Source organism: Triturus cristatus, chromosome 3_1 (assembly GCF_964204655.1).
Source record: "Triturus cristatus chromosome 3_1, aTriCri1.1, whole genome shotgun sequence".
Classification (NCBI taxonomy): Eukaryota; Metazoa; Chordata; class Amphibia; order Caudata; family Salamandridae; genus Triturus; species Triturus cristatus.
In genome coordinates, this window is record NC_140583.1 from 385,097,246 (window position 1) to 385,111,972 (window position 14,727).

Below are 14,727 nucleotides of genomic sequence, written 5' to 3' on the forward strand. Positions count from 1 at the left end.
TGTGATGTTGGGGTGATTGTCCAATAAATCAGATAGGGTATTTTCAGTTCCTAGTTCTCCAGAATGCTTCTAATTTCCATTGCTTTTTTGTTATAGTTGGTAATAAATCTTGCTATTTGAGGGATTTCAGCATTGGTTGCCAAAATGGAATTTAGTAGATCTCTGCATGTGCTTTGTGCCTTCATAAGGGCACTTTGATGTGCAGATTCATTGTACCCACATTCTTTGAATCTCATTGTCATGGTTCTTCACTCCTCTTGAAATGCTGCATCAGAACTGCAGTTTCTGCCAGCCTAGTGAAATTCACTGTGGTAGATGCTACTAATCAGGCCTTATGGTGGCTACTCTGAGCATGTTACAAAGTGTTACCTCAGGAATTTATTGAGTAAGAATGGATACTCTTCCCACTCAATTAGACCCTGTTCTCTACAATCAATAAGTATTTAATTGCATTTATTGTTAGACATTTTGATCTTTTTCTTAGAGAAGACGTCAGAGCAGTCTCAGATGGCCAATTGGTGCAAACGCTTGTAGGTAGGCATCTACACAGAGTGCCACAATATTGCCACTCTTATCGGATTATCAAATCACAATGTTGTGTTCACCCTGCAAGGATTTCATGGCCAGTCTCTCACTCTTGTTTAGACTGTCAGATTGCCATCTTTGTTTTCTTGGCAATTCCTTCAAATCAAGAATAGGTGTCAATTGCATTAGAGGGGAGGGTGGGATTAAAGATAGATTTAGCCTTAAAGTCACACGGGAACGTTTTTCCCTAGATCAATCACCATTGTCTCCAGGTTAAAAAAGCTGTCCAAGTTTAGCCTTGCTCAGAATCCAGCTCAGTAAGGGTGAAAGGCAGATCAGCGTAACCAATGTCTGGGTTGCTAAATGTGACCATTTTCATGGCTTTGGGTCTACTGTTTTCCTTCAATTCAAACCACTTATGTAATTTTAATTTCCTAGTGAAATGAAACAAGTCAATCCTGTCTTGTGAATAAATATAATCACTAACAGGACAAAAGGAAAGCCCCAGTTTCAAAACCTAAATCTCAATTGAAGAAAAGAGATGTTTAAATAGGTTTGCCACATTACTGGATGTGTTCATCATTGCCCCACTTTCTGTCCTCTTGTTGTTATTCCCACAGGAGTGATGTTGCTCTTGTTGCGTCTTCCTTTCCTTGTTTCTTTATGTCTCTATCTCTGCCCTTCCACCTCTATGGGTTTGACTCTCTGTCATCCTGTAGATTTGATAATGGAAGGCTTTGCGTTGGGCAACGATGTTGTGAATCATTTTTTTGGAATCTTTTTTATCTTATTTGTTGTTTGATAATTTGGTATCCATGCAATGTCCATTTTACACATGCCTAAAACATATACATTGGAGGGAGATATAACTGTTTAACACATGACCTTGTCAATATTGCCCATTAAAGGGTTCCTTCAATTATAGCCCACTGGAGCAGGACATTATGAGACATGGGGCTGCACAATGCACAATGCACAATATGGAGTGTGTCACATGTCTTGGCATTTGGGGAACTTTATTTGTAGGACATGTTCTTGTATCAGATCCTTTCATTATACAGCATTGAGATGTAAATGTGCTCCTTCTCAATTTTACTTATAAGACTGCCCCCTTAAACATAGCCAACTTTGGCCTGATTATGTGAGTGATTGACTACATATTGCTTCAAGGTATATTCTTGTATAGTTCTGATCCTCTGTTTTTATTTACTGGAGGCAAATACATATTAAGCACTTTGGACAGTGGCTCTGGTTTGAGTTTATTATACTTCAGTCAGGACTGAATATGGTTACCATTCTAGGACTTATAATTGTTTTAAATTTACAAATGTTATTTTGACAATAATTTATTTATGAATGCATGTTTATGTCATTGTATAATTTGCAACAGGCCTTTTTGTATATGCATACAGTCTGATTAACCAGTTACAAAATGGCAGACAAATAATGGATTACTACCGCATGCACGAGGACACCACAGTTTGTTAGATTTTACAAATTACTTTTTCTTTAATTCAGTATAATATAATAAGGACTGATTTATGGCTTCCAATTGCAGCACATTTATTTTATATTATTTGGTGTTCTTTTGCAGGTGATAACCTCTATATTGTGTTCTGTCAAGAGTGCACATTTATCTGGTAAATGATGTAATACATTTTCTCGCATGTTCAGACCGCTATATGAATATGTTATAAGAGGGCCAACAGTGAATGTATTATTAGGAATGTTTCAAAAACTTCTTCCATTTCACTTGCATTATTGCCTTTTAAATTGGTGCTGGTACTATTGCTGCCTCACTAGTTATCAAGGCGGAGTAACGCCAAAATACATTGGGTTGTTTCTTTCGTATGGTTGCACCACAAGAAACACTGCTTGTTTTAGCTGCAATTATCACTGGTTCTCCTTGCATTGGAGAGGGTTTGTGTAACTTTATGGGTTCCTCACCCATACATGCCCCCTTGGCACCAGGGTCCCAGCTCAGGGAGAATGTAAATATATATATATATATATATATTTATATATACAGTAGGTAGTTATAGTTAGGACCAAAGTTCCATAGGCAAACATTTTTTGTTTTGCTATTAACTTTGGTGCCTCTTGTTGAATCTCCACAAAATCTTCACAAAACATCTGCTTTTTGGTTCAGGTGCTATGTCAAAGGTTTCAGGGTGATCCATTAAGTGGGGGCCAAGAGAAAAGAGGGGATCCCAAAATGCATTTTCCACATGTTAACTCTGTCATTCTTTGAACACCACTACAGCCTGAACTGCTGAACGGAATTACACCAAATTTGGCAGAGATGATGGTCCAGAAAGCATGCTTTATCTGATTAATGAAAAATTAAGGGGCTGGATCCAGGGGATCAGGTCCCCGGGCCTGAAAATGGACCTGGAGGGGTGGCCACAATGCCCCCTCCTATTTTTATATTTAAAAAGAGAAAAAAAGACGAGGCCCGTCTACCTGAAAAAGAAAAAAGGAAAACAAGTTTGCATCTCACTGGAAGCTGTGCCCCCTTTCTCAACCAGTCTGCGGACGTGGCTCTTGGTGCAATACTGATTGAAGTATGAAGCCCACTTCCCTTCTGAGGGACCTTGGGGGCCAGGAATCCCTCCTGGAACCTCCAGTATGTCCTTCACAGTGACATTCCTGAGAGCTCGTCAGAGGCCCGGCCACCTTTCTCCACCACTCTGTAAATGCAAGTACTACTTAAAACACCATAGTTCAGTTTTCAGTTTAGTACTTTATTATGATCTCAGAGATCCAAAAAAGTGCATAACAGTACAAATATATAAAACACCAAATTTCATCAAAGTTTCCCTGCACTTAATACAACAATTAATTTTTGAGTTAGCAGCATATATAAAAGCCATGGTTAAGATTCATAAAATCCTAAAAAGTTATAAATCAAACTAAATTCTTCACTACCCAAGTAGCAGCAATTCATTATCAAGTTGACATAGTCATGCCAACAGAAAAACAGCTAAAGTAAATTCATTGCATTAACTTCCCCCGCCTGGTCCACATAGCAAAAAGAAACCGAGAAAAACCACATACTACCAATCTACGTGTATCTGTTAATAATAATCTCAAGATTTCTAGATAATGTCCTGGACCAATGGATCGACACAGGGGTGTTATCCATTTTTCCCTTAACAATGCATAGTGAGGGCAGAAAAAGAGTATGTGGAAAATAGATTTAGTACAGGCTTTGCACGCAGGAAATAAATCATCTGCCAAAGGACTCACGCTCCATCCTAAGCAAAATGCCTTGGTAGGTAAGGTCTTATATCTAAACTGTAAAAAGAGCTTTCTTGCCACTTGAGGAGCATAGCACACCATAGTAATTCACTGAAAAAAAAGGGACGTTATAGTTAGGAATTAGCATTTAAGGAACCTTAGAAATTCGCCCAAAAAAAAAAGGTTACATGGACGTTATAGTTAGGAAATGGAATAAAAAAACTTAAAAATTCACCGAAACAAACAAAGGTCAGAGGAACTTTATAGTTAGGCTTATCTTTCACTCATACAAAACCAGAGAAATTCAGCTGTTATAGTTAGTGAACTAAATATAACTCACGCCCAACAATGCTTATGACATCACATATTATATCACTCATGACATGGTCAGTGATATCACTGATGACATCATCCACAGAATCTCTGATGCACCTACTCAAACCCCCATATAACCTTTCATATACCACAACTTTCACACTACCATTCTCAAAGCCATTCACACACCCATACCTGTACTTACACAGCCACTCACTGATTCATAGATCAACACACATATCCACTGATTCTCCCACATAGCCACTCATAAACCCACTCACTCACTAATACAGCAATTGACATATCTACTCATGTACCCATACAGACACTCACACACACATTCACTCACTTACTCATACATATACTAACATGTACTCACTCAGCTTTACAGTCACTGGCACAAGCACACATTCACCCATACAGCCACTCTCACCTTTATTCACTCACCCACACATTCACTTACATATGCCATCACTCACCTATACTGCATTTCACATACCCAGTTACTTACCCATATACCACTGACACATGCACTCACTCACCGACACAGCCACACACACATACACACTTACCCATATAGCCCATCACGCACACACTCACTAACCGCACAGCCACCGCCTCACCCGGTTACTCATCCATACAGTCAGTCACACAACCCTTCACCCACCCACATAGACACTCAAACACCCATAAAGGTACTCAGACAACCAATCACTCACCAATACAGAATATCACATACCCACTCATACACCCATTAAGCCAGTTAGACACCAACTGGCAGACATATACACACATTCCCACAACTAGTCACTCACTCATAAATTAATTGAGACACCTAATCACTCACTTATACAGTCATGCAGCCTCTGACTCATCCATAGAGGCACTCATATACCCACTGACTCACCAATACATATTGGTAAGTATTTTTAACACTCTTTAAAAACACTCACAGTCACTGGATGATGTCCTCAGTAATATCATTTGAGATGTTATCAGTGATGTGACTGACCATGTCATCAGTGATGTAATATGTGAGGTCAAAAGCAGTGCATATGGGGCATGAGTTATAGGTAGCCCAGCTAACTATAATTGCTGAATTTCACTGGTTGGGTACGAGTGAAATCTGGCCCTAACTGTCCCTGTAACCTTTGGTTTTTTCAGTGAATTTCTAGTTTTTTTTAATCTAATATTCATGTTTGCAGAGTGGTGGAGAAAGGGAGGTTGGGACTCCGACCATCTCTCAGGAATCCCGCTGTGTAGGACTTACATGAGGTACCAGGAGGGCTTCTTGGCCCCCAAGGTCCCTCAGCAGTAAAGTGGATGTCATGCCCCAACAAGAAGTGCACTATGAGCTGCATTTGTAGAATGGTGGAGAAAGGGGGTGTGACCTCTCAAGACCTCTTAGCAGTCCTTCTTTGTGGGTCTTATTGGAGGTAACTGGAGGGGTAGTTGCCCCGGGTCCCTATCTTTCATTATTTTGTTTTCAGGTAAAGGAAGTGGGGCTCCTTCCTGAGGTCAGTTTTGGCCCCATGCACCCCATCCCCCAGGACTAGGCCACCTCACTGAGGACCGTGGCAGGATCCAGAATGCCCCAGCAGTCCCGGTCAGCTACCTGCCTCTTGCGGGAGCTGGCATTGCTTTTTACACAAAGGGAGCTACTGACATGCAGCTCCCTGTGTGTAAAAAGCAAAGTGCTCCGCTTTTAGCAAGTGGGAGCAAAATGCTCATGCTCTCTGAAACCGGAGCACTTGTTTGCTATGGCATGGAGGGAGTGGTGCTCCTGCCATGCTATAGCAATCTACAATGTCCTAAGAGTGGGCACCCTGGGACATTGCTGGAGCCAGCCCATGAGGGTCATCTAGGGCTTCCTTGAGTAGGGGCTTGCCCTGGGGAGGTGGTGGTCCACGGGGCCCTGATCGACATGAAAGGGGGGCCACGTGTCCCCCACCCATTTCTTATATTTAGAGTTTGGCCCTGGGGAGGTGGTGGTTCCCAGGGCTGGGAGGTCTGTGAGGCCCCCACAATAAAATGTTAAACCCCCAGGGAGTTAGTGGACCCCAGGGCCGGGGGTCTGTGAGGCCCCCCATATTAAAATGTTAAAGGGAGGTGGTGACCCCTGGGGCAGGGGGTTCTCTAAGCCCCCATTACATATGACCCAGAGAAGTGGTGATCCCTAGGGCTGACGGGGAAGCTGTACAGCCTTCCCTGCACCTTTATTGTAACAATGAGCCCCGGGGAGGTGGCGGTCCCCGGGGCTGCAGGGGTGCCGCATAGGAACCACCGCATTAAGTCATAAACTGCCGAAGGACCTAGCAAACCCAGGGGGATTTATTTAAAGAAATGTGGGTGACCGCTCTTTGTTTTTAAAAAGAAAACGGTGGGAGTCGCTGATCCAATGCAAAACCAGCAGATTCTTTTTTTAAATATTATTTTGGGCCCTGGAGGGTCCATGTGGGACCCCCCTAAGAAGCCTTGGGGGTCAGTGCATTTCTACCCTGCCTCCTTATCTTTTTTTAATGGTTTTTCATATGACTCAGTTCAACACAAGATGGCAACACATCCTGGTTTGAAGTGTTCGCAGCCAATCAGATCTCAGTCCCGTTAGTTTTGAAAATTTCACAAAGTTTTGTGTAAATGGCCTTAAAGTTATTGGCAAATCAAAAAAAGCTCTTCCTATGGAAACTGCATCCTAACTATTACTATTTACTGGTGATGTCAACAGTGATTACACTAACCATGTAATGAGTAATTTAATATGTAATGTCATAAGCAGTGCATTGTGGGGCCCTAAGTTATAGTTTACTCACGTAATTGTAACTGCTGAATTTCTATAGTTTTGTGTTTGAAAAATCTGAGCTTAACTGTAATATCTTGTTAACCTTTATTTTTATTTCTTGGTGAATTTCAAAGGTGTTTAAATGTTATTTCCCAGCTACAATGCCCCTCTAACCTTTGTTTTTTTTACTGCATTTCTAAGGCCTTTTTTAGTAAAGTTTTTTTATTTAAATTACAAACTATAATATACTTTTAACCTTTTGATTTTTCAGTAATTTTAGAAGGCTTTAAAATTGTATTTCCTTACAAGAACATACCATGTCCAGTGTCTGAAAAAATAAGTATCATTTAAACTCCAATAAAGTATCAACTCTCTGTGCCTTGTTCTGATAACTTCAAATATGTAGAATCAGAATACTATAGGGATTTTTTTCTATTGTTTTAGCATTCATGAATCCATCGCGACCCATCCTGATATGTAAATTCCAGTACCGTGGGACATCCTCGGTTTTGGCATTATCTTTCACAACAGTTAAAAAACATATATAGGTTATAAAATTGATGTTTGAGGGAAATGCTTTACTAAAATCACATAGAAACTTACATTCAACAAGAAATGTTATGCAGAAGGTTGTTTATACACATATTTCTGGATTTTTTAATTTAATGTGATTTGTAAAATACTTAAATACATATATAGACACTACAAAGGTAAGTGCTTTACTAAAATCACATAGAAACCTATATTGCAATAAGTTATTGTATGTTAGAAGTTGTTTTGTACATATCTCCTGATTCACAGTGACGTCACCGCAGATCTCCTGATTCATAGTGCCATCTCTGCAAATCCCATATGACACATAACTAAGGGATTTAATTGGTTGAATCACATTTCATGCATCTACAGATAAGTGTGTGTGTGAGTGGCTCTATGGGTGAGTGAGTGGCTCTGTGAGTGGCTGTATGGGTGAGTAAGTGATACTGTGAGTGACTGTATGGGTGAGTCAGTGGATATGTGAATGGCTGTATGGATGAGTGAGTGGGTGTATGTGTGAGTGGTTGTGTGTGTCAGGGATTGGCTGTATGGGTGAGTGAGTCAGTGTGTATTGGTTGTATAGGTCTCTGAATGGGTATGTGATTGGTTCTTTCGGTGTGGGAGTGGGTGTCTGAGTAGTTTTGTGTGGGTGTGAGTGGGTGTCTGTGTGGTTGTGTGTGGTTGTACGGGTGAGTGAGTGGGTATGTGAATGGCTGTGTGAGTGGCTGTATGAGTGAGCAAGTGGGTGTGTGAGTGTGTGAGGGAGTAAGTGACTGCATGGGTGAGTGAGTGTCTGTGTCAGTGGCTGTATGGCTGAGTGAGGACTGTATGAGTGGTTTTATTGATAAATGAGTAGCTGTATGGATGAGTGAGTGGGTCTGTGAATGGCTGTATTGGTGAGTTATTGGATGTGTGAGTGGCTGTATAGGTAAATGGGTGTGTGAGTGGGTATGAGGCTTAAGTGAATGGCTGCATGAGTGGCTGTATGGGAGAATAATTTGCTACTTGAATGACTGTATGGGCAACTGAGTTACTACATGACTGACTATATGAATGAATGAGTGGTTGTGTGTGTGACTGTATGGGTGAGTGAATGGCTGTATGAGAAGCTGTGTCAGGTTGAGACTGGGTACAAGAAAGACAGTTTCAGTGTGTAAGAGAATATGAGTACCTGTAACAATGTATAGCTGGGTGATAGAGTAGCTGTAATGATGTGAGTATCAGTGTGTGATTGGGTGTGTGAATATCATGAATAGGTTTGTGAGTGGCTTTATAGTATCTAAATTTGTAAGCAGTGTCTATTTTATAATTGTAGTTTGGATCACCCTGACAATGTAACGTGATGAAAAACACTTAAATAACTAATTACTAAACTACATTGCTCCAATAGATTGTGCCTTTAATCTGTACAATAAGAAATATGAATTAGTATTAAAAAAAAAAAGGCAAATTATACTTTCAATTTCAATAATGGAAAGCTTCAAAAAATGAACAAATCACTACACATTTCTTAGGGTGTAAAGGTATGTAATAATGTAAATAAGCATTTCATTTTCCTTTTTTTACTATTCTCAGGTTCTATATTCATACACAATAGATGATGAACTATAGAAAAAATCAACATTGAACAGTGGGGAAAAAACTGCACACTATGGACCAGATGTACGAACATTAGCAAATGTGACTTACAAATTGCAAGTCGCAATTTGCGATTCGCAATTGCCAATGTACAACAGTGTCTGAGACACTGTTTGCAATTCCTAATGGGGTCACAAATCGCATGCCTTATGCATATTAATGAGGCTGCCGCAATTTGTGACCCCATTGGGAAGGGCTGGCATTTCCAGGGATGGTGTCCTGCTGGGGCAGCAGACCTCCATGTCTGGGACTGCTTTTAAATAATGCAGTTTTTTTAATGCAGCCCATTTTCCTCAAAGGAAAATGGGATGCATTTTTTTTTAAAAAAAGAAACATTTTTGTTTCATTTTTTAAGGGCAGGTAGTGGCCCCTGGGACCACTGCCTGCTCTGAAAAAAGGTTTGCACACCCATTTACAAAGGGTAAGGGGTACCTTGGGGACCCCTTCTTGTTTATGAATGCTTTACCACCCTTTTGAAGAGGGTGGTAAACTATGAGTGTTTTGCCACCGCAATTGTGGTCACAAAACATTCTTACATAGGGTTCAGACTCACCATTAATAAAAAGGGACGCCCTCGGAATGCCCCTTCTTAATAGCAACTCGCTAACCCTATTTCGCCAGTCTCTATTTATTAGCGACTCGCAAAATAGGAATAGTACATTGCCCACACGTTTTTTGCATGTGCAAACGGGTCTAAAACCCATTGGCGTATGTAAACATCCATCATACTTCTGGCCCTATGTCACTGCAATTAAGCAACAGTGTGCATTGCACTCACTACAATTTTTTTAAACAATTGTTTTACCTATACTTAAACTACGAATTTAAGAAATCTTATGCTGAAAATGAGACGCTCATTGTCAGAACTACTACTAGATATATAAGGCACACCAGCATAACGTAAGCCTCATAAAGACATCAACCTTATAGGCCAAATGATGTCCTAAATACTAATAATGGATCTAGAACAGAAATACCATGTCACTTTTCCAAACTGTAATCCTCCTTTGAACTTAGGTTCAAGAAAGAAAAGATTAGAATTTGTTAGCTTAAAAGGTAGTTGTAGGAAGGTGGAATCTGACTGCATAATTGCCCCCACTTTTTTCCTGGTGTTTGAATGGTTTTTGACTAGTCTTGCTGGGATCCTGCTATCCAGGACCCCAGCCTATCTGCTTACTTCCTTAAATGACTGGTGTGCATATTAGATGCACTAGTGATTGGATACTGTGGTACCTTATGAGCCCCTAGTATATGGTACCTTAGGTACCTAGGACATAGGTACTTCACAGGCCTACCAGGGGCTGAAGCATGTATTATGCCACCCCTGGGAAGCAGACTAAATCTGACACCACAGGCCTGCTACTGCAGCCTGGGTGAGGTAGTGTTAGCACTCCTCACTGAGGTATAGGTTCCTATATCTCACCATACACACACATATAAACCTATCAGTCACCCCCAAGGCAGGCCCTATCAATCCTGAGGGCAGGGTGCTACGTTTACAATGTGAGGGGGTGCCTCTGCCTGAACAGCGCCCCTCTGCAGCTGGCAGGGTCTATTCCCTGTGGCTGTTTGTGAATGCGGTTAAACCATATACTCTTAAGGGCATTATAAATGCTAACTTTGGAATGACTGCATCAAAACATGTCGTGTTTGGTGTCAAACAACTTGGAATCATACTCCCACATCAGTCCATGATGTGGGAGTATGATCCCACCCTTCTAGAGGGGACGACATGTGCCTACTTTGGTAACACGGTAGAAATCTGAAAGAGCCCTGGCATCACAAAATGGATGCCGCCAGCACAGATACTGGCCTGCCCTCCTGCTGCTGACTGAAACTCACAGTGGAGGAGGCCCAACAGTAGGCATCCTGTCACAGGGAGGTGTCACCACCTTCCAGACAGGATTTAGTGTATTGGGGCTGGGTGGGTGCACTCCTAGAGTGCTTTGAAGTCCTGCACTGGGGGAGCAGTAGGCTCCTCTGTGCATATGCCAGCTCAAACCGGTTCAGGGGCTACCTGCCCCTGCTCTGGCATGAAACTGGACAAAGAGAAGTGGGTGTAACCACCCACTACCCTGACCCTCCCAGAGGAGTGGTCATAGAGCTAGTCCCACCCCTATCTTCAGTATAAGATAGGAAACCTTGCCATTGCAAAGTAGATAATCCTGGACAACGCTTTACAAGAAGAATCCTGGTCCTTCGACGTTCCACTACCTTTGGAAGATGGAAGAAACTCCCTTGGAGTCAAGGAGTGACTCCCCTGCTTGGCAGGCACCAAAATTTGAATCAACAGTCGCAAACTTTCCCGCTCCTGGCGGAGTCCAAAGTCCCTGCAGCCCCAGAAGTAGATTTCCTGACTTCTCGATGGCCATTGTGAGTCCCTAGCAGAGCTGAGGCGAGTGGACCCCACGAGTGATGAGGAACAGCAATACCCAGGTACCATGCACTATTGATGAGTGCAACCCCTTCACGACGTTGTATGAACTTGTGCTTTGGACCACTTGTGGCCCAAGCCTCCAGCAGGTTTTGCAGTGAAAATCAGAGGCCTACCTCGTCCCGAGTGACCGTGGGCTCTTGTGAAGCATTTCCTCAAGAGGCGTCTTCATGATCCCTTGCGCATTGGCTTGTGGGTCCTCCAAAGACTTTCTTATCAACTAAAAGGGCTCCCCTAATTGCTCCAGGTTTGCCCTCACTACCCTCGCTGGGTGAGTCCTTCAGACCTTGCTGGTCTGCACCATCGACTAAATTCACTTTCCACAAGACTTGCTGTTGCCATGGCTTGTTGGCTCCAATCCAGTTGCAGACACCGCAGTCAGCTGCAGATGTCATGGGACACTCAGAACCCAGCTGCTGGTCATCGTCGATCTCTCCCGGACCACGTGAGTGAAGAGTCAAAACACCCTTGATCACCTGAAATCACCCGACATCCGTGGGCATCCATCTTCCTGGCCCGTGTCACTGGCAAGTGACTGTGAACACTGTCCCTTCAATTTTCAGGTCATCTTCTTCTTGAATCCAGCTTTGGATTCCACCGGACACTTCTTCAGTCTTCGCAAGCAGCAAATCTTCTTTGGTCTCCATATAAAACAGTGCCGCGACCTGACACCAAAAGACACCTATGCACCCGGCTTCCCTGGGTGAGGTAACTCGTGCACTCCGGTGCCCTAGTGTGTGTTGGCCCTTGAATTACTTACCTTATTAGTGGCTTGCTTGTAGACTTCCTCAAAGTACCCTAAAACTTTAAAAATCCAACCGCGACTTGCTTCATTGAAATCAATAGGGAACCCGCGGCTGTGTTCACACACTGCATGCGTCTCCTGTGGGTCTGTTACTTACCTGCTTTCACTGCAGTAGTGAAGCTCCAGCGATTCTACAGGCCCTAGGCCTTGTCATTCTGCAAGTCGACTTTCCTAAACCTCTTTTTAAGTATATGGTCTGGTACTCCCCTAGGGCCCCAACCATATTTGTGCTCAACTTATTGTGAAACGTTGATATTTGAATGTGTTCCTGGCTTCTAATCTCATAAAGAGATTAGTAGAGTGTGTTTAGAAATAAATACATATATATTTGATATATATATACCTGTGTGGTATCCTCTCATTTGGTAATTCAAGAGATTATAAGGTAAAACAAGCTGCTTTACATTTCTGTGAGACTTAGCCTGAATGCTGCTCTCCACAGCTACCACTAGGATAGCTTTCTTTAAAAGGTTGTCTTAAACCTATCCACCATAAGAGTCGAATTGGACTGGTGCAAGGTGGCCACTATAACTAGTGACCAGCATATGTCAGGCCAACTTCTCACAGTAGTCTTTTCTTGTATTTGAGGGTTGCTATCATTGCATTCCGTCCATCCGCTATTACTTTTTACTTAAACAGCCTAGTGACTAGTTGCTACACTAACTTCTTAAGGAAATATGAGAGCCATAGTAGTATATGGTTTTACACAAAAGAATATTTGTCCTGATTTGCAGTTTAGAATCTCTGATAACAATTTAATGCTATTTTCTCTACATTGTTGTCGCATTAAAAACAGATACTTATAGCTTCTTCATACAGGTAGTGTTGACATAAAATCTGTTCAACAATTTAGGCAGGTATTGTTTTGTGTGGCTTGTTTGAATAATCTGTCAAAAGTCACAGTTTGCGGGGGGCATGGCCACCAGCATGGCCGGGTAGCTGCGTTCTCCGCTAGCTCTGCCTGCCCCAACTGAATCCTGATACGTATCCTGACCCTCGATGCCTGAAAATTGCTCCAGTGTGGATCAGAATGTGTGCTGAGGATGAGACGGGCTGGAGGATCAATGCACCGGGGATTGTTGCGGTGCTACGAGCCCTTCCTGCATCGCCGCAGGTGTGCACCCTTTTAAGATGGTACCCTTTCAAGGCTCCCAGTGGCGATCTGGGGAACCAGAGATGGCCCAGGACTGTGAGGTGGAGGGGGGACACACCGATGCACCGGAGAGCTGAATTGGTGGTGACGTTGCCCCTGTCCCCCTGCGGTCACAACAGAGAGAAGCAGTGGCAGTCCGCCCGATACAGGCGCTGCATGGGACTGTGATACAGGAGCGGGCGGACCGGAGTAGCCGTGCTGTAGGAAGGGTGTCTCCTGACTCCCGGAGCCAGAATTGATTGGCAGCCAGATCTGAGTGCCGATTCCTAGTTGGCGGTCCTGCAGTAAAGAGCAGACGCTTTTGGTTTTCCCCCACCGGATAATTCCTGCATGGTATGGTGCTCCGGGAGTCAGCCAGCCTGAGGCTGCACATCTCTGGATGACCTTTTCGGCTAAGGAGGAAGAGGGAGCAGGGGTCTGCGGGCCCATGACTGCGATACTGCTTGGAGTGTACCGTGCCATTGGGAACTCCGGCCCTTGGCTAGTGTCCACGTGATCTGCCCCTTGGAGTGCTGTTGGGACTGACGGCTTTGTGGACCCCGAGGCAAATACCACTGCCCGGGGCTAGAGAGAAGAGGCTTCCCACGTGCAGGGACCCAGCATTGTTGACTGTGAAGTCGAGGTGGTGGGACTGCTGCAACAGGTTAAACGCCCTGGGACTGGACGAGTGGCCCCTGTGTCTTTCCTCGTTCGCAGCGGGTGGCGGAGGTCGTGGCCGAGACCATGCAGAGTGGCCCAGCTGCACTGGAACCACACTGGAGATCCTCTTTATAACCGGCAACGCGGTGTCTGAGAGGCAGTGGGCCTGGGCCCAAAGACCTTCACATCTGACGGCCTGCATTGGCGAAGGATAAGGAACCTAAGATGTTGTGGCAGGGTAAATTGGATCGATTTGCCAAGGTGCTCCCTGCATCGGCAGGAGCAGAGGGAGGTGCAGCTCCCTTTCCTGATAATGTGGCCATACTACAAGCAATCCATGAGTCAAGAGAAAGCTTGGAAGGGAAGATGGGGAAGATACACTCAGAGGACACATTGCTACGTCACGACCTGCGAAAAGTCTCTGAACGAGTTACCGAAGCTAAACACCGCATCTCGGAGCTAGAGGATACCTCTCAATCCACGCGAAAGGATGTGACAGGGCTTCTAGCCTCAATGAAAGAAGTGGCCTGGAGGGTCGACGATGCTGAAAATACGGCCCGCAGAAATAACCTTATATTTATTGGTTTTCTGGAAAACGCGGAACGCATGGACCCGGGCCAGTTTCTCCTGACGTTTCTCAAAGACACCCTTCCAAATACCCAGTT